This window comes from Schistocerca nitens, chromosome 1, assembly GCF_023898315.1.
Source record: "Schistocerca nitens isolate TAMUIC-IGC-003100 chromosome 1, iqSchNite1.1, whole genome shotgun sequence".
NCBI lineage: Eukaryota > Metazoa > Arthropoda > Insecta > Orthoptera > Acrididae > Schistocerca > Schistocerca nitens.
Window position 1 is genome coordinate 982,464,269 of NC_064614.1, and position 19,633 is coordinate 982,483,901.

General features: G+C 43.3%; 1 protein-coding gene across 1 annotated transcript in view; it reads right to left on the reverse strand.

Moving 5' to 3' along the window:
- The window catches only part of LOC126237746 (uncharacterized), a 73,312-nt gene extending 64,682 nt beyond the window's left edge, over positions 1 to 8,630 (reverse strand). The window contains exon 1 of the mRNA XM_049947746.1: positions 8,531 to 8,630. The gene's annotated coding sequence lies outside the window, so the exon portion shown is untranslated. The remainder of the gene's footprint in view (positions 1 to 8,530) is intronic.
- Positions 8,631 to 19,633: the final 11,003 nt, after the last annotated feature.

A 19,633-nucleotide genomic window follows, 5' to 3' on the forward strand; every position in this document is an offset into this window, starting at 1 on the left:
CGCTGAGATCGATTGTGGTTGATGTAAGCTATCTTTGCTTTTCGCGTGTCTTATCTTGCGGCTTCGCAGGCGAAGCGAGTTGGTTCATAGCCTTCGACAGGTAACCCTCGAGAGCTCGTGTCATTCGTTGCTGTAATACTTAACTTTAATCCATAATTGGTGTACATCGCTCTTGATGACACATGCTTCACATAGTAAATATCAATTGAATACGGCGCCTTGCTAGGTCGTAGCAAATGACGTAGCTGAAGGCTATGCTAACAATCGTCTCGGCAAATGAGAGCGTATTTGTCTGTTAACCGTCGCTAGCAAAGTGGGCTGTACAACTGGGGCGAGTGCTAGGAAGTCTCTCTAGACCTGCCGTGTGGTGGCGCTCGAGCTGCAATCACTGACACGCGGGTCCGACGTATACTAATGGACCGCGGCCGATTTAAAGGCTACCACCTAGCAAGTGTGGTGTCTGGCGGTGACACCACAATGACCGTTACACGTTGTGGTGTGAAACTGGTTGGGCGTTTTGCTGACATGGGCAACTTGGAGATACAAGTTCTGTGACTTAGCTGGGAACAAAATTTGAAGGGAAGCGGTGAAGCTGTGGAACCCGCTCCCTCGTAATGTGTAACTGACACGGAATAAGTCGTCGTGATTGTTTGTTCACCGACGTAGTCAGTGATTTTAGACTTTATTATTATTATGGGAGCCTTTCTTGGCCTAGTTAAATAGTGGCCGTTATTTGAAAATTGCCTCAGAAGTTTTTTGTGTCTCTTGCAGTCAAATTATTTTATGTTGCTGTTTTTAAAGCCTGCACTCTTCGTGCACTTGTCTATGTTTGAGTCCAAAGTTTTGCCCAGTGTGGATTAGAAACTTTTTATTGTGCCAGCACCTTAGCGGGGAGTGAAATCTCATCCGAGGTCCAGGCCTGGCAGTGCCCATGAACCCGGCCACTACTGGAGATGGTCACATATCCCCCTTCAAAGCTTAGTACTTCGTTTGTATGTAACGTGTTTGATTATGGACTTGTTTTCTTAATTGTTACGGACTGGCAACTGACTACACCTTTAACTGCATAACATCTGCTGAGTTCCTTGCGCAGCTTTATCTAGTAATTTTTTTAACACATCTCGGTACGTAAACATTTATTTTCTTAAGATCAGTGTCTCTGTTGTAGTTTTTTTAATTAAGTGATTCTATCATGTTATGTAATGTCACCTTAGTTTGGCACTAGTGCTCAAGTGTTATTAAGTCATCCTTACCTGTAACTGTTTCATTATATCTATTTTGAGAGAAGTCCTATATGGGAGTTTGAAGTTCTCAAGTTTTTCAGTAATTTGGAATTGTTTGTTAGAGTACTGAGTACGTTGGGTTTCTAATTGTATTTACAAAGTTTTATCTAGCGGCTCGTCCATAATTTGTAATTCTTAAATTATTTTTTAAAGGCGTAATGCCAATAAAGTGTCTTACTTATAAAGTGTGACTACCATTCATGATTCCATCCCGCTTCCTCTTTTATGGTATTTAAGATATGCTGTGCAAGTGTGGTACGACTAAGGAAACACGTACCAGTCTGAACATTCTTTAAATTAATAATGGGAGTGTTGATACGTTATTTGCCAGCTTTGGCTCAGTAAGGAACAATAGTAAGAAAGAAATTTGCGAAAATCATTGAGGACGCTGTTGGGTATTTTAGATGCGTAGACACAGTAAGTTCCTCTCATGATCGAACCTGAAAACCAGCATTAAACTAAAAAAAGGTCCAATGACTGGTACTTTTGAAAAAGAAATCTATCAATACGGTCTCCATATGAAAATAGCTCTTACCATAGTTGGGATTCCACTTTAAACTGCTGGTGACGCGGTACAATGTCAGGGTGGTAGCGACATTCACAAGTTGGAATAATGAGAGGGCGTATCCGCCTTCAATACGGCGTGCTTAAAACGAGAGCCAGGTAACGTTAAAACCAACCTTGCGGTGTACACCTGAATTTATTTTCAGCAGGTATTATCTTAATTACCTTATTGTGTCAACATATTTGTTGGAAATTGATTGGGAAAGCTCTCATAAGCTTTCACGAATACTGTGAGATAAGGCGAAGTTATGTGCATTTCCTCCTCAAGCACCGGTATCCGTCCGTCTCACGCTTCTCCGAAAGAAAACTCTCTCTGAACTGACAAATAATCAGCTGTCAAGTTTTCCAGGTTTTGTGCTGTCTGGTGATCTTCAATACACCCGCAGAGCCACAACACAAAAATTCTGTGCAAAGGAACACTTGGTTGTTCTGTATACTTTCTCTACTGTATTTATGTGAACTATTGTGTTCAAAAAACAGGTAAAGTAGCTCAATACGTTTATATTTTTGACATATTTAACTTCACGTTCAATAAATCCGCATAGAACCCTTGAAATAATAGATTGAAACTCGTCAGTGCCTCTGGCTCGACGCATTTCGCTACGCTGATACTGGAGAAGACCTTGGCGGCTGCGTCACGACTTGTTTGTTTCGACTTGTACAACAAGATGCCGGACGTCTACACGTATGTAGATGAGACAGAAATGGAAATGTATCATGAGTTTTGTCGTGGTTGTGTTGTCAAATACGGAAGTCAACGTTAGGGACGGGGGGAAATTGTTGTGTTTTGTATACAGTAATAAATATTCATTCAAAAATGACAATGTAGCAGTAAATTGATGACTAGGCATTATTAACATAAAGCGTAAAAGAACTAAGTTTTTCTTCTACCCTACGACGTCCGTGGAACGAAAGCTTCAATTCCCAGCTAATAAAGTAGGGAACCTAAGATGTTACCAAAACGAAAAAATCTATTGAAGGCCATTATCTGCAGAATCACGAAACACCTACAAAATATTAAAAAGAGGAAGAGGACAATATACGAAAGACACTTACATAGAGTTCCGACAGGAAACACCGTTTTGCACGTCTGGTCTTACTTGGTAACAAACTCCCTATAGCCAAGATGGCATTTCTACTTCTTCATTTTTGACAAACGATTTAGACACACTTTCCTGGCATTTCCTGGTCTGTAACATAGTGCATGTAATATATCTCCTTTTGTGATTTATGGCGTAATTACATTTACATACCTTCAAATATTTTTGTTTCGAAACGCCTTCATTGTGAGTTGGAACGTCATAGCAAGTTGGCATATTAGTGGGTAAAATGTAGCACATTATACAAGTTTATCAGAAATAAAACCTCTTCAATCAAAAAGCACCTGGTGCACATGGCCAAGTACGTATACTCGTATGTAGCGTTCTGATCTTATAATATCGACAGCCATCTATTGGCTGTAACACGCTGTACACGTGTTAACTTCGCAACGCTGCCATTCAGGTAGCGTATACGCCGTCTAAGAAGGATCATCAAAGAATGGAACATTTCAAGCTAACGTAAACAGATGTGCTAATCTGCATATACTGTTTATTGTGATTTTTAATGCTTAACAGTCATCTGTGAGCGCGGCATATACGGACATGGCCACTTGCACGAGGTGCTTTTTGATCGTAAATGTTTTATTTTTAATCCTGACAAACGTTTGTATAATGTGTTACATTAATATGACAACTTAGCATGAGCTTCCAAATCACAACGAACAATTTTTGCAATGAAAAGTTTTGAAGGTTTGTAAATGTACAATTTCCTTTTCCGTTTCTTGTAATGTCAATGAAAAAAAGTTTGTTTTTCTCAAATATTACCTCGTAAATCATGATAGGAGATATATTAAATGTACGTGCACTGTGTTACAGACCAGACGATGACAGTGAAGTCTGTCGAAACTGGTTGTCGAAAATAAAGAAGTATTACAGTGATCTTGGCTATAGAAAGTATTTTATCAAATGAAGCAGATCGCTCCTCCTCTTTTCTCGACATGAGAAAATTCAGTCTAACAGGAAAACTGCTGAGAGGAGAGCCGAGTGAGAGCGCCCGTCACGCGTGACGCAAACCAAGTTGTTGCAAGTACTGTAGCTATGACAGGTGGAAGCTTTAAAACGATATCAGGTAAACCCAATAAACGAGTGTGTGTGCTCTAAACGCTGCTGTACATCTAGATATAAGACACAAAGCTGTGTAACCACCAAGTTTTGCTCACTGTAGCTAAATATCGGATATTTAATCTAATTTAAGAGACAGAAATTCGACGAAGCGTCCACTCTCAACCTCAAAACGTTTAGAAACAGTTCTTTGGAAGAGCACAAGGGAAATTGTAGAAGAGGAGAAACGGAACGATCAGCTGTTGCGGAGCATGCTTTCCAGCCTGGGAACCACAATATTCGTTTCGAGGAGACACAAGTACTAGCGGCCACAAGCGGATATTACGAAAGGCTCTACAGGGAGGCAATCGAAATCGCTAAACACCCAATAATTTCAACCGAAAGAAGGAGGACGTGAAATTAAACGGTATATGGATGCCGGTGCTAAAGAAGATGTGTACCACCCGCCCACTACTGGGTGATGGCAACGGCGATCGACGGCGACGGACAGCGGCCAATTGCACTGACGTTTTCAAAACACGTGACGTCACGCCGCGGCGTGGGAGCGCGCGGACACGGAATTTAGCGGCAGTCAGTAGCGAGCCAGTGGGTGTGTTGGACCTTCCATCGAGCTACGGACCCCCTTGAAGATGTCTCCCGCAGTCGGAGACGAAACGTTGGGAATCGACACAGAATTCATCAACCGACCACGGCATAACAGCCCGGATAATTATAATGAACATCATATTTCCGGCCGTGAAAGTCTACATTTTTTAAATTTTTGTCTGTTTTGGAGAATTTCCTCCTCTAACTCTAATTATGTCAACTGGTCTAATCTTTTTCTACAAAACTGGTTAATGTATTGGTTACACAGTTTTGTGATTTTAATCTAGATGCTTGGGTTTTATTTCCTCCCTACCGTTTAGAGTATCCACAGTCTTTTATCCTGGTTCCCCGTTCGCGGTCTTAAACCTACAATAGCTGTATGCAGCAACTTGATTTGCTGCACATATGGCGCGCGCTCGCGCTAGTCTCTTCCCCCAACTGTTCATTGTTTTCTTTCAGTACGGCCAAACAAGGGAGGCGATGATTGCGTCGTCCTATGTGAATCTGTTTCGCGTATTGTGTGGTTGGCTCTGAGCACTATGGGACTTAACTGCTGTGGTCATCAGTCCCCTAGAACTTAGAACTACTTAAACCTAACTAACCTAAGGACAGCACACACATCCATGCCCGAGGCAGGACGAACCTGCGACCGTAGCGGTCACGCGGCTCCAGACTGTAGCGCCTAGAACCGCACGGCCACTCCGGCCGGCTATTTTGTGATCCTTTCCCTTTTTTTATTATCGGTAGGTGTTTCGTGATTCTAGAAACAGTGGTTTTCTAAGGCATATTTTCATATTGATAACTTCTTAGGTTTCCTCCTTTATAAAGTGGAACACTGAATTTTTTGTCCCAGAGACGACATAGGGCGGAAAACAAAGGTAGTTACGTTATGCGTTATGTCAATAATGCACAGTCATCGGTTTATGGTAAATTTTCAGTTTTGAATGACTGTTTATCCATAGTTGTAGCGTATTGCTTCCATCTAACAGTTATGACAAAAGTCGCAATTATATTATTCCAAAACCGGTTATAAACAATAAAATATTATTCGTTCAAGAGCTGCTGCGGTTTGTTTCATTTTGTGTAAATTGAAGCCTAGAAACGTTAAGTAAAGACCAGCCCATCATCTGAACATGACCCCAGACCGCGGGACACCGAAAAACTGCTCCACCGTTCACAGTAGTGAACCGCGCAGAGCTGACTGGCGTGGCGTTATGTGCTTATATAACGTATCAGCCACGTTCTGTGCTACATTAGTCATTCTAAAAGCGTATCTAATAGTAGTAACTAAAACAAAGCCTTCTGACAGATGTCAGCATATATGGTGGCCTAGAACTCGAAACACGGCCATTGCTTTTTATGTCTAGTGTCATTACGGTATGAGTTATTTAAGAATACCTCATGGACCAATTTGCAGCTTAGATGTACTTCTTCACAAACACAGCAGAAGCTCTCCACTATAGACGGTTTGGATAAAAAGAAAGAAATAATAAAAACAGAAAACATTATCATGTCTAATGCGGTGTAAGAAAACCGTTGGCATCGAAAATATCTTCTAGTCGTCTCGGAGAGGATAAATGTGTCTTATACGATTCTTCTTGCAAAATAGGGGGGGGGGGGGGGGGTGGTTCAGCTAACGATAATGAATTGACAAGCGATCACCAGCCCTTCTCTTCAAAGTACGCTAGAAAATGTAATAACTTTGATATCTGGGTAGATGTGACGATTCATCCTCGTGCTCACAAAACCAGACCTGGACGATACGAGCTGTGTGGAGAGGGTCACTGTCGTGTTGGAATACAGCATCGCCATTGACCATGGGATAGACCTGATCCACCAAAATAGTCACATAATCCTATGAAGTAATGTGACCTTGTAGGACAGCTATGGGGCCCATGGAATACTACGATATGACTGCCCATATCATCACCGAACCTCTGCCGTATTACAATCTTGGGGCGTAAACTATGCCAGATGCTGGAAAAAGTTTGAAACAAGATTCCTCTTTTACCATAGTCCAGGTTTTATGACTTCGGCTCCATCTGTTACGGACATCTGGATCACTGATGTGTGGTTTTGGAATACCAGCTTGCCCTTCAGTTCCCTGCTTATGGATGTCCTTTCGTGTTGTTTCGGTGCAGACCGAGTTAGCGAGTGTGACATTCTCTTCTGCAGTGGCTTTTGCAACTATCGTCCATCTATTCTTCGTCTTACAACCATCCTTCACGATGACTCAGCTCACACTTTCGTCTTCGTTGTGTCTTAGGGGCTATTGTTTTCGGGCGTTCACTGTATGCGGTATAAATCCACTATACAGTCTCTCTTGGAACACGTAACACTTCGTCTGCCTTCATTACGGAAGTGCCCACCGTACGTGCACTAACAATTTACCCACGCTCGACTTCGTCCAGCTGCGACACAACCACACAGAACTGACCTCGACTGACGCTTGTATTGGCGACATTGCACAGTTGCCGCTCACAGTCAAACACAACAGCGTAAGCTGCAGGCTTGGCTAGCATATGCGTCCATGTTGAAGGAAGCATTTCCATATTTTCTATATTTTTACGCCGAACCCCTGTATCTTGACAGACTGCCACTCCTGGCCGGCCGGAGTGGCCGTGCGGTTCTAGGCACTTCAGTCCGGAACCGCGCGACTGATACGGTCGCAGGTTCGAATCCTGCCTCGGGCATGGATGTGTGTGATGTCCTTAGGTTAGTTAGGTTTAAGTAGTTCTAAGTTCTAGGGGACTGATGACCTCAGCTGTTAAGTCACATAGTGCTCAGAGCCATTTGAACCACTCCTGGTGGAGTGAAATGGCGGTGAATAGGTTAGCAGCAGCTTAATGTTCCGGAACGTGTTCTCACCGTGCAGCGGACTATGTACAGAAACGTCCTGTGAGATTAACATTGTGTGACGGTATTTGACTTTTACGGACATTGCTTATTCACACAGGCACATCTCACTATCCATCCTTACAGCGTCATGTCTGAATGGTCCTCTTTCTCAAAGTTTCCAAACTTCACATTGAAACTTAATGGCAGATTAAAACTGTGTGCCGGACCGAGACTCGAACTGGGGACCTTTGCCTTTCGCGGGCAAGTGCTCTACCATCAGAGCTACCCAAGCACGACTCACGACCCGTCCTCACAACTTCAATTCTGCCACTGGTCGCAGAAGAGCTTCTGTGAAGTTTGGAAGGTAGGAGGCGAGGTACTGGCAGAATTGAAGCTGTGAAGACGGGTCGTGAGTCGTGCTTGGGTAGCTCAGTTGGTAGACAACTTGCCCGCGAAAGGCTAAGGTCCCGAGTTCGAGTCTCGGTTCGTCACACAGTTTTAATCTGCCAGGTAGTTTCATATAAGCGTACACTCCGCTTCAGAGTGAAAATCTCATTCTGGAAACTTCACATTGTCTCCCCTGCATGCATTGCCTGCCTGTCGGGAAAAGGCACTGGCTAAACTGAAACAGCGAGGAGGGCAGGTCACGAGTCGGCACGGATACCTCGGCAGGTATTACCGTTGCGCCTGAAAGGCGAAGTTTCATGTTCGAAACAAAATCGGCACGAAGCAGCAGCCCCATGGTTATTTCTAAACTGAATTTTCCATTGTAGGGCTGTGAATCTTTCTAACAGATCAGTCGCGGGGCGGCTCGCATTTTTGATCTTCACCAAGTTACCTTGCAGCTCACGCTCTGTTCCTCGGGTAGCACTTAAGGCTTGTTAGTTCGCGACGCGGAGCACTGGTTACGCGTCGACGCGGTGGTGTCGCAGCAGCGACTTCGCAACGCTCTGGTGACGTGCCAGTCATGGCGGTCCGCCGCTTGAAATGCGAGCCACACACGTCACAAAGCGCCGGGCAGCGGGTTCACTGTCGGGCGGCAGCGGGGCAGAGCTGAGCGCAGCTGCGTGCAGCCGTGGAGCCGCGCCGGCCGCTTACCGTGTCGGGAGACGCTGATCGCTGCGCGCGGGACAGACAGCACTGCGCCGCGCCGCGTAGGGCAGCGCCGAACTGCTCACACCGGTTCCCGCCAGGCTCACGTGCGCCGCGCCAAGTTCCCCTTCCCCTCCCGCCCCCTCACCATTCCCCACCCTCATCCTTCCCTTACCAGCCGGTCGCCCAAATGCTACTGAACAAGGTCTCGTAACACGTACTTGTCGCTAGTTATATCTTACTCACCTAGTCGCCATTGCGGACTGGATCTTGTAACTGCCTGAAGATATCCTATCTCAGTGTCCTGCTGTTTACTTCCAGTAAGGGAACGAAGTGCTTAAGACACTGACTGTCACGAGGCCGCCTGCGAACTCAGCAGAGCCTCACGCCAGACGCCGTGTGTCCGCCGCTGGCCACACGCAGCGCTTGTTTAGTAGAGCACCAGAATCCAACTTCCATGTATAAAACAGATTCAGACTTCTGACTACTCTACAGTTAGTAATGGGTTACATGTTTGACGTTATGCATTTAAGAGAGTTCTTTTGGTAGTCTACGGTAGTTTTAAAATCTAATCCTGGGTAATTTGTGCTCCATTTTAGGCAAAAGCTGGTTTTCCATGCACATTAATGTTTATGGTGTGTTATCTCCTAAACTATGTGTCACTGAATAATACACGAGAGCGCGCTAAAAAGTAACACCTTCCAGTTGTTTACTCTGTTCTCAATGTCGGTGAAGGTATTACACGTCAGCAAATACACTATGTGATCAAAAAGTGACCAGACACCTGGCTGAAAATGACTTACAAGTTCGTGGCGTCCTCCATCGGTAACGCTTGAATTCAATATGGTGTTGGCCCACCCTTAGCCTTGATGACAGCTTCCACTCTCGCAGGCATACGTTCAATCAGGTGCTGGAAGGTTTCTTGGGGAATGGCAGCTTATTATTCACGGAGTGCTGCACTGAGGAGAGGTATCAATGTCGGTCGTTGCGGTCTGCACGAAGTCGGCGTATCAAAACATCACAAAGGTGTTCTATAGGATTCAGCTCAGGATTCTGCGCAGGCCAGTCCATTACAGGGTTGTTATTGTCGTGTAACCACGCCGCCACAGGCCGTGCATTATGAACAGGTGCTCGATCGTGTTGAAAGATGCAATCGCCATCCCCGAATTGCTCTTCAACAGTGGGAAGCAAGAAGGTGCTTAAAACATCAATGTAGGCCTGTGCTGTGATAGTGCCATGCAAAACAACAAGTGGTGCAAGCCCCCTCCATGAAAAAAACGACCACACGATAACACCTCCGGCTCCGGATTTTACTGTTGGCACTATACACTCTGGCAGATTACGTTCACCGGTCATTCGCAATGCCAACACCCTGCCATCGGATCGTCACATTGTGTACCGTTATCCGTCACTCCCCACAACATCGTTCAATCGTCCAATGTTTACCTTCCTTACAGTAAGCGAGGCGTCGTTAGGCATTTACCGGCGCGATGTGTCGCTTATGACAGCCGCTCAAGCATGAAATCTAACTTTTCTCACCTCCCATCTGTCAAAGTACTTGCAATGGATTCTGATGCAGTTTGGAATTCCTGTGTGATGATCTGGATAGATGTCTGCCTATTACACATTACGCCCCTCTTCAACTGTCGGCGGTCTCTGTCAGTCAACAGGCGAGGTCGGCCAGTACGCTTTTATGCTGTATGTGTCCCTTCACGTTTCCACTTCACTATCACATCGGAAACAGTGGATCTGGAGATGTTCAGGAGTGTGGAAATCTCGCGTACAGACGACACCCAATCACCTGACCTCGTTCGAAGTCCGTGAGTCCCGCGGAAGGCTCCAGTCTGCTCTCTCACGATGTCTAATGACTACTGAGGTCGCTGATATGGAGTACCTGGCAGTAGGAATCAGCACAATGCACCTAATATGAAAAACGTACGTTTTTGGGCGTGTCCGGATGCTTTTGATCACATAGTGTGTTTGGTCGGCTTTCCCGCTTCCCTGCCGCAGCTGTAAACCTCTGCCACTAGAGGGTTCCGAATTGTAGCGTGTTAACATGGCGCTGTGCAACGTAATTATGTTGGTCAGTTAGTAATCGAGTCAGAAAATGCACCTCCATTTGAAGTTCACAGAAGAATGAAAGTTGTGTACGGTGATGGTTATATCAACATCGGTAATGTACGACTTTGCCTTGATCGTGTTCATAATAAAGGGAAGTGGCCGAGCCTCTCTTCTCACATGGAACAAGGGAGATTGGACATGTGTGAACACTTTTCGGTTTGACCAATCAGATTTCTCGGGTGCACTTTTATCGATCATCCTCCACACAGTCCCGACTTGTCCCAATGCTATTTTCATCTGTTTCAATAACTTAAAGAACGCCTCTGAGAGCTTCACTGTAATAGTCATGAAGCGGTGAAAGCAGAAGTGAAGATGTGACTCCCTCAACAAGCTCATTCTACAATGACGGCATCAAGAAACTAGTCTCCCGTTGCGAGAGACGTATCGTCGCCATGCTAACTATGCTGAGAAATAGATCAGTGAACATAAAGAATAAAAGTATAGAATGTCAATAAAGTTCGTTTTATTTAAAAAGCTTTAACAGTGTTCTTATAAGAAAAATCGGAGGCATTAGTATTTTAGAGCGCCGTCGTAATTTTGTAGGTACATTCCCTCGTATATGGGTGTACCGTTTGCAAAATGCATTGCAATACAACTAATGGTAAACAAGTAATAAGTTAAAAGTTCAAACCTGATGCGGCAGTTTTACTACGCGAAGAGTGAGAAAGTAGTAAGCTATAAACTTTTTTGTCTCCTTTTATCGTTTTGTGGCTCTTGTCAGCAAAAAAAAAAAAGTTTCCCAAAGATTTGAAGTTATGTTTAAAGTTTGATGCATGTCAATAGGTGCCCTAATTGTCAAATAATAGATAAATGAACCTGGGTTTTTGCGCGCGGTGACTTACGCTGCCCCAAGACGTATTCACAGTTTATAACTATCCTCATGTTACTGTCTTGAACCTTTCACATATGTTGATTGTGTCTGTATTTTAACTTTTTAATTCGATCACTATTTATATGAAACGTTGAAAATAAAATTCGTGCCGGCCCTGTAAACATTTAGAGTGGCAACCAGCGACTGGATCCTGTTTCCATATCCTGTGACGACTGCCTGGTAATATAGATATAGCGCAGTACTGTGCATTAATGTGTATTCCTTAATTTAGTTGACAGCGGTGTACAGGAAATCGGATAAAATATCTTGTTCAACATTTTGAACTGCATGTTTTGCAACTTTACTTTCAACATAGTTTTTGCTACTAGTTCTTACGAAATGTCAACTTTGCTGTGCATCCATGATAAAATTGACTGCTAATTTATATTTTGGTGTGAACAGTGAGATTAACTACATCATATAATACGAACGTAAATGATTCTGGCTCAAATGGATCCCGTACCGTTAAGCAGCGAAAGGACACGACAACGTAAACGCAGAAAAATGACTGGTTTCAGTGATAAAGAATTACTGACAATTTCGATGTCCGTTATTCAACAAGTTTGGTGCCGAAGAAGATGGGTTTATGGAGTCAACCGATAGCGACAGCAGTGACGACGGCTAATGGTGATGGCAATGAACGGCAAAAAATCTACATCAAGCAGAATCATAGGCAGGAACAACTGCGACAAAGGCTTAACTGATAATACGTCGTAAACCCAGAATCGTATTTACAGGCCACTTTCATCGACAGAATGTGTTTCATCAAGAAACCGCATGTGACTGTGATTGCATTATAAACAAGCCGTCCAAAGTGGCTGCAGGAGGGCTTATGGAGTCCGACGTGAGGCTTTACTGTGTCTGCGGCGATCTCGTGGCATTCAGCGTGTTAAAAGACACCAGAACCGTATGCTACAGAAGCAGTTCATGGCCTAAGGCCTTATTCATTTTGTTTGTGGTGACGTAGTCTTAAATCCAAAGATGGGTTGGATGCAGCTAGTCCACACTGTGCACGTATCATCATCAGTACATAACTACAGCAACTAATATCCACTTTGATCTGCTTGTGCTCCTTGGTGTGTTGGGATGGCCCCTCCTTTTAGTCACATTGTGTCATAAAGCTCAAGTGTTTCAGGACTCGATGACTTAATGGTTAAATGACACATCATGGATCAGGAGCTCTAGAGTTCAGTATTTCGTTCTGATGTTCACTTGTCACTTATCACTTGTTTCACCTCAGGTAATTTTTGTGAAAAATGCCAAGGTGCACCGTGGTTCGGATGTTCCATAGAACTGGGTGGCTAAGTCAGTTTAAAGGGAAGATAAGGGTGTACGGCTTCCAACAGGGTCACGCTTAGTAAATCACTGTGATCTTGAAACCATCCTTCAGGTTGATGATAGCTTAAACTTACCCAGTCATTGGTTACTCGATTTACAAATCTATTTTTTAGCATTTCTCTCTACTACCATATTTATAAAGCTTATGTTCTCGAGTGTACTGTTTGTCGACCAAATATCACTTCCATACAAGGCAACACAGCATGCTAATACTTCCAGGAAATATTTTGTAACGCTTAAATTTAAACCGCGTTGAGAATTTGTCTTTTCCATACATGCATTTCTTGCTATTACCATTTTGTGCTTTTTTCCTCTTTACACCGACTACTGCTTTTAAGGTCTCATATCAAGTTCGGTTTCCCAGTATCTAATTATAATACATTCCATTACCCATGTTTTACTTTTGTTCTCGTGTTCCTCACAACGGCTTTTGAAGACACTATCCATTCGTTCATACAGACAATACAAGATAACAGTAAAGTGGATGAAAGTGTGATGAAGATAATGTTAAAAAATACAATACACAGCCTACCAAGAGACAGCACACGATATATCAACGAGTGATGCTGTAAGCATATAATGTGTTTAAGAACAGCATTATTTTATAATGTATCTTTACCGACCGGCAACTATTTTAGATCAAAGGACTATCTTCTAATCACTTACACATGTATGAATATGTGTAAGTTACTGTGAACTATTATATATAAGAGAACTCAAGGATTAAAACCACACCAAGCTTGTGTATAGTGTCTTCGAGTCAAATATGTGATGGCGCAGTTAATACGAGAGATTCGAGGCCTGATACGGCACATAGTCAGGGAAAGTCAGTGTCCTCCACGTAAAACTCTGAGGCTGATATTATTAGTTCTAGGCACTCCACAACATAAATCTGTGCTGGTGATGAAAGTAACTGTTTGCTAATTGTGACGGCTGCGAAGTCAACTTTCCTACGTAACCGAGACACGGATCAGTTAAGTGCTGCTGCTCTAGCAATGTTTTCTGCAGTACTGTTAGCATGAGTTGGGTCAAGCGTCAGACAGCGCTAACACCTGAGCAGAGGTGTCTGAGATTGTTCTCTGTTTGTCCCTATGTCAGAGTCGATGCGTGAACAAAGTTGACTGATATATTCTGCAATTAGCAGTATTTTCACTTAGACGGTTAAACGAGATTGTTTTTGACCATTGTACGAGTAAAGCTTATGTTGTTGTGTTGGTGTTTGATAACTTGCTGAACCATCTAGTTAAAATCATCCGTAATTTTTCGAGAGTTAACCTCTGGTCTCGACATCAACGAGGCGATTTAGTCACCACTGTCGCAGCGGGCATTGACGAACACCCAAGTTCAGTCTTTCACTTACCATTATAAATTAATGTCACGTTTCACATAAAAGTAGTCGCCAGTAACGCTCATTTCCTTATAAAGAACAACAACATTTTCCTTCCTGCTGACATAAAATATGCTGCTGCACACGCGACCTATTTTATCTTAATGCTGATTGGGAGAACTCGCGAAATACGCTGCTGTTGGGTTGGGTTGGGTTGTTTTGGGGGAAGAGACCAAACAGCAAGGTCATCGGACTCATCAGTTAGGGAAGAACGGGAAAGGAAGTCGGTCGTGCGTGCCCTTTCAAAGGAACCATTCCGGCAGATGCCTGGAGCGACATAGGGAAATCACTGAAAACCTAAATCACGATGGCCGAACGCGGGATTCAACCGTCGTCCTCCCGCATGCGAGTCCAGTGTGCTAACCACTGCGCCACCTCGCTCTGTAAGCTGCTGTCGAACGGTGTTTGCAGTAGTGTATAAAAGTCTCCTGTGTGCTTATAAGTGCATTATTTTATCCACAATAGTGCAATGTGAACAAAGCACACACAGAGTACGTCTCCCTTCTTGAAAAATAGATAGTCCCTTCGTGAATAGTCATACACGTACTCTTGCACTGTCCTACACGATATAACTGTAACTCTTTTCATTAGAAGTTAGTTCTCTGAAAAAATATTGCAGTATATAACTGCGAAAGTTACGGTTTAGTGAAAACAGATCGGTCAAATAATTCGTATTCCAGTAATTCCACACGCCTATTTTCACACTACGCAGTGACTGTTGATGTAACTGATGAAGATTTTACTGATCTAGTTGCTCTTCGAATTTAGGTGTTCCGATAAAAGCAGCTACGATTATCAAGTAAAAAAAGAACGGTTCAGAACCAGCTTGTCAATCATGCGGGACTGTAATAGCCAGTTGCGGTACTGACGTCTAGCAATAGTGTCTGACTTTCAAATAACTTACGGGTTTGCTGCCGGGTGACGTCGTCGACCACCGCCGATATTTCGACAGGAGCACACCCTGCCATTCACAAGGCACAACTGCAAGGAGGAATCAATGTGCAAATTCCGTCTAATGACGGGTAACACTGATTTTATCGGCTTTCTTCGTCGTTGTAGAGTGAAGTAAACAGTGACCAAGCTCTATGCACTGCTCTTTACCTTGACGAGTTCTCATTTCTGTCATGCGCAGGGTGCATCTGTGAAGGTGATAAAGGAAGCATAAGTAGGTGAGAAGTGACGCCATGGTGATCTAATGAATGTTCAAATGGCTCTAAGCACTATGGGACTTAACATCTGAGGTCATCAGTCCCCTAGAACTTAGAACTACTTAAAGCTAACTAACCTAAGAACATCACACACATCCATGGCCAAGGCATGGTTCAAACCTGCGACTGTAGCAGCAGCGCAATTCTGGACGGAAGCGCCTAGAACCGCTCGGAAACAAAGGCCGGCGATCTAATGAATGTCAACTACGCCAGAGCTCAGTCTTTGTAGCTCAATGTTGAGTCCAGAGTTATCATTTCTTAACGTAAACTGGAGGAGATTCGTGTTGTTAAGTACAGAATTCTTATATTATTTAGACCAGTTGCATGAAAAAATTTAGTTTCACTTTACCAGTTCCAACATCTTCTGTCGTCTTCTGAAGCTTGATACAAGCTTAAAATATAGGTACGCCGACGTGAAATAAGTATCGGAAGATGAAAAGGTCCTTCGTTTCAGGACATACAAAGCAACACTTTTTATTGTTTCTTTAACGAAGAAGCCCGATCCTTATTTGACATCAGCTTATATGTGACTGAAGCCCTTATGAGGCTTCTAAAGTTGAAGATTAATATGTTGGAAAGATTTTTATTTTGGTTTAAAGAATACGCACCCTAGCTGCTGAACAAAATCATAAAATCCCTACGTCACGGAGATGCTTAACGTGTCGTTGCACAGGTAAGCTAGAATTTTGCACATAGAGAGAGAATAAGCGCAGGAAGCACCGTAGTTGTTCCAGAAGAGCAATTTGCAGCTAGAAGCCGTCACCGCCCGGTGTGCCGTGTACCTGCCAACTGCCGCCAGTGTCGGCGTATCTACGCTGGCTGTCCCCATTCCGCCAGCCCAGCTGCCCGGCCCGCCGTGGTAATCGGTCGCGACCCCGCGCGGCGGCCCACTTCGTGCCGCGATAACGCCAGCCGCTGTAATCGCAGCTGCGAAACTGCCGCATGCCCAGTCACCGCCGGTTTCACAGCGACGATGCTAACAAACTTCACGCTTCCTGCTCAAGGCTGCTCCGTTTTAATAAAATCGGTACCCCGCTAGTTTGCGTTTCCCCTTCCTACTTTTTGTTCTTTACCACGCTCCTACACGAGAACACAGTCGTTAGACTAAACCACCAGCGCACTTACCGCTTTTAGATACGACAGGAGTCCAACAAGTAATGCAATACCTTTTTTCTGAAAACAGGTTGGTATAATTCGCGATTACAGCACACCATATTATTTACCACTCTTTTGACTAGAAAAATCTACTTTTCACCATTATCTCCGTTCAGTGTGACGACCTTACTCACCTTAGTGGTCTACATCGGAGCCAACCTCTTGATGCTTCGATAACATCCCAATAATCCATGTACTGCTTCTCCGGGAGTGCGTCCTTCATTGGGCTAAACACGTCTGAAGGTGCGAGACTCAGGTTGTAGGGTGGAGGAGGAATAACAGCCTAATGAGGTTTTGTAAGCCCCTCTAGAGTGTGCAGGCTTGTGTGAAGACTTGCATTGTCACGGAGAGGATGAACACGCTGAAGTCTTTTCCTCAATTTCTTGAGAGTAGAACAATGTACTTTCGGGTTGGTCGTCGCACTATGATGGAGGACATGAAACAGAATAACCCCTTTAGACAGTCAATATAATTATTCTGGGTTTTAGACGGCATTGTCATCTGTAAAATTCCGACGTTTCGGCGTCTGTTGCAAGGTGCCTTCCTCAGGGTGTATTGCTGCTCTTCTTGGAACTTTCTTGATGTACTCCGTCGATCCTATCTGGTAAGGATCACAGACCGCAAAGCAGTACTCCAAAAGAGGGCGGAAAAGCAAAGTGTAGGTAGTCTCTACAGTAGATTTGTTACATTTATTAAGTGTCCTGCCAATCAAACGCAGTCTTTGGTTTGCCCTCTAAACAAAATTTCTATGTATTTCTTTCAATTTAAGTAATTCGCTGTAATTCCTAGTTATCTAGTTGAATTTACGACCTTAAGTTATTCGTTGTAATTCCTAGCTATTTAGTTGAATTTACGGCCTTTAGATTTGACTGACTTATCGTGTAAACGAATTTTAAGGGATTCCTTTTAGCATTCATGTGGAGGACCTCACACTTTTCATTATTTAGGGTCAATTGTCAATTTTCGCACCTTACAGAAATCTTTTCTAAAACATTTTGCACAAGAGCAGTTAGCAATACACCCTGAGGAAGTCGCCTTGCAACAGACGCCGAAACGTCGGAATTTTATGGATGACAATGCGGCGTCAAACCCAGAAGAATTTTATTGACTGTGACAACGGCCGCGGAAGCCTACTTTTACATACAAACAACCCCTTTAGAGTCCCACAAATTCGTCGTCACACTTTTCACAAATTAACAGACTTCTCAAAATTGCAACACACCTGCAATCTTCCCGTCTTACACAACAGCTCCGCCTTGAAACAACTCGTTCATCGGCTGTTACCTCTTCACTCGCAAAACTTTTACACAGACGTTTTATTTTTATTTTTTTTTCTACTGGGCCTAAGGTTCCAGACATACATAGACAATATACAGAGGTATACTGCGAATAATATTACAACTCAAGATAATAAAATCAATTTGCATAGCACTTTCTCCTTACATGTTAGCGCATACAATCTTAAGATAACTGATGCCAATTAAAGAAAGAAAAATGTATAGTTTTGTGTTGTTCCATAGGAGATAACGACTGAGTGAAACACTGCCAGAAGAATATCAAAAGGAGGGTCAAATCATTCGCCACAGGGCATACTACTATTATTCCCCGAGGCGGTTGTGGGAGGTTGTCGAAATGTAGAGTCGCGGTAAGGTGCTCCGAAGTAACGGGGCAGCATTGAATATAATTCGACATATTGCCCCTATGGGCTGTTAAATTTTTTTTCAACCTCGTATTCTGCTGACTTGACGTTCGTTCACTCCTTTTTCTTTCCTCGTATGAAGAGACGGGACCACTGCGTGACAGGAATTTAGAGAAATATGAAGAGGTGACTGTAGAAGTTGAAGGTTTACTGAACAGCCAAAATATATTTCCCATATACCTTCAATATGGTTCTTTACAATAGTAGTTTATTTTTCATTTGTAGTTTCCCTACAGATGACATTGCGTATTTCTACTATTTCTGAAATATCTAAACAGGGACGATGTACCAAATACCTTGCTAATAGGTTGTCTTTCAATGACACGTGAGAAAAGAAGAAAAGATGATTGTTACAATTATACCGATGTAACGGTTGCCGGGAAGCTTAGTAGACTTTATAGAATAAGTATTATACACGTAATGTAGAACAAGAATACAAAGAAATGAAGGCGGAAGAACAGACAGATATTTGGTTAGGTAGGTCACCAATTGATTATTTTTGTTTACGACACGAAATTGAGAAGAAAGAGAGATCGGGCACATTCTCAGGTTTGGTATTTGTAGATACAGAAGAATCTTATGGTAGTGTACCTTAGGCTACGACGTGGAAGACTTTAAAACAAACGGAAATAAATCCAAACATAATAAACGCAATTCAACCATTACAAAAATTCTATATCAAATATCGAAATTGGAAATTATTTATGACCTGGATTTCAAGTTGTAAAACATTACGTCAAGGATATTACATTTTGCTCGCATTGTGTAAAATATATCTGGGAGAAGGCAACAACGTTGGAAGAAGAAGGTATAGACACAGAAATCCTATAAATGATAATACAGTGTACCAATTACAATTTGTAGGCGACCAGCTTGTCTCAACTGAAAAAGATGCAATGTAGACTACACTATGTGATCAAAAGTATCCGGACACCCCCAGAAACATAGGTTTTTCACATTAGGTGCGTTGTACTCCATATCAGCGACCTCAGTAGTTATTAGACATCGTGAGAGAGCAGAATGGGCCACTCCGCCGAACTCACGGACTTTGAACGTGGTCAGGTGATTGGGTGACACTTGTGTCATACGTCTGTACGCGAGATTTCCACTCTCCTAAACATCTCTAGGCCCATTGTTTCAGAAGTGACAGTGAAGTGGAAACGTGAAGGGACACGTACAGCACAAAAGCGCACAGGCCGACCTCGTCTGTTGACTGTAAGAGACCGCCGACAGTTGAAGAGAGTCATAATGAGTAATAGGGAGACATATATCTAGACCATCATACAGGAATTCCAAACTGCATCAGGATCCACTGCAAGTACTATGACAG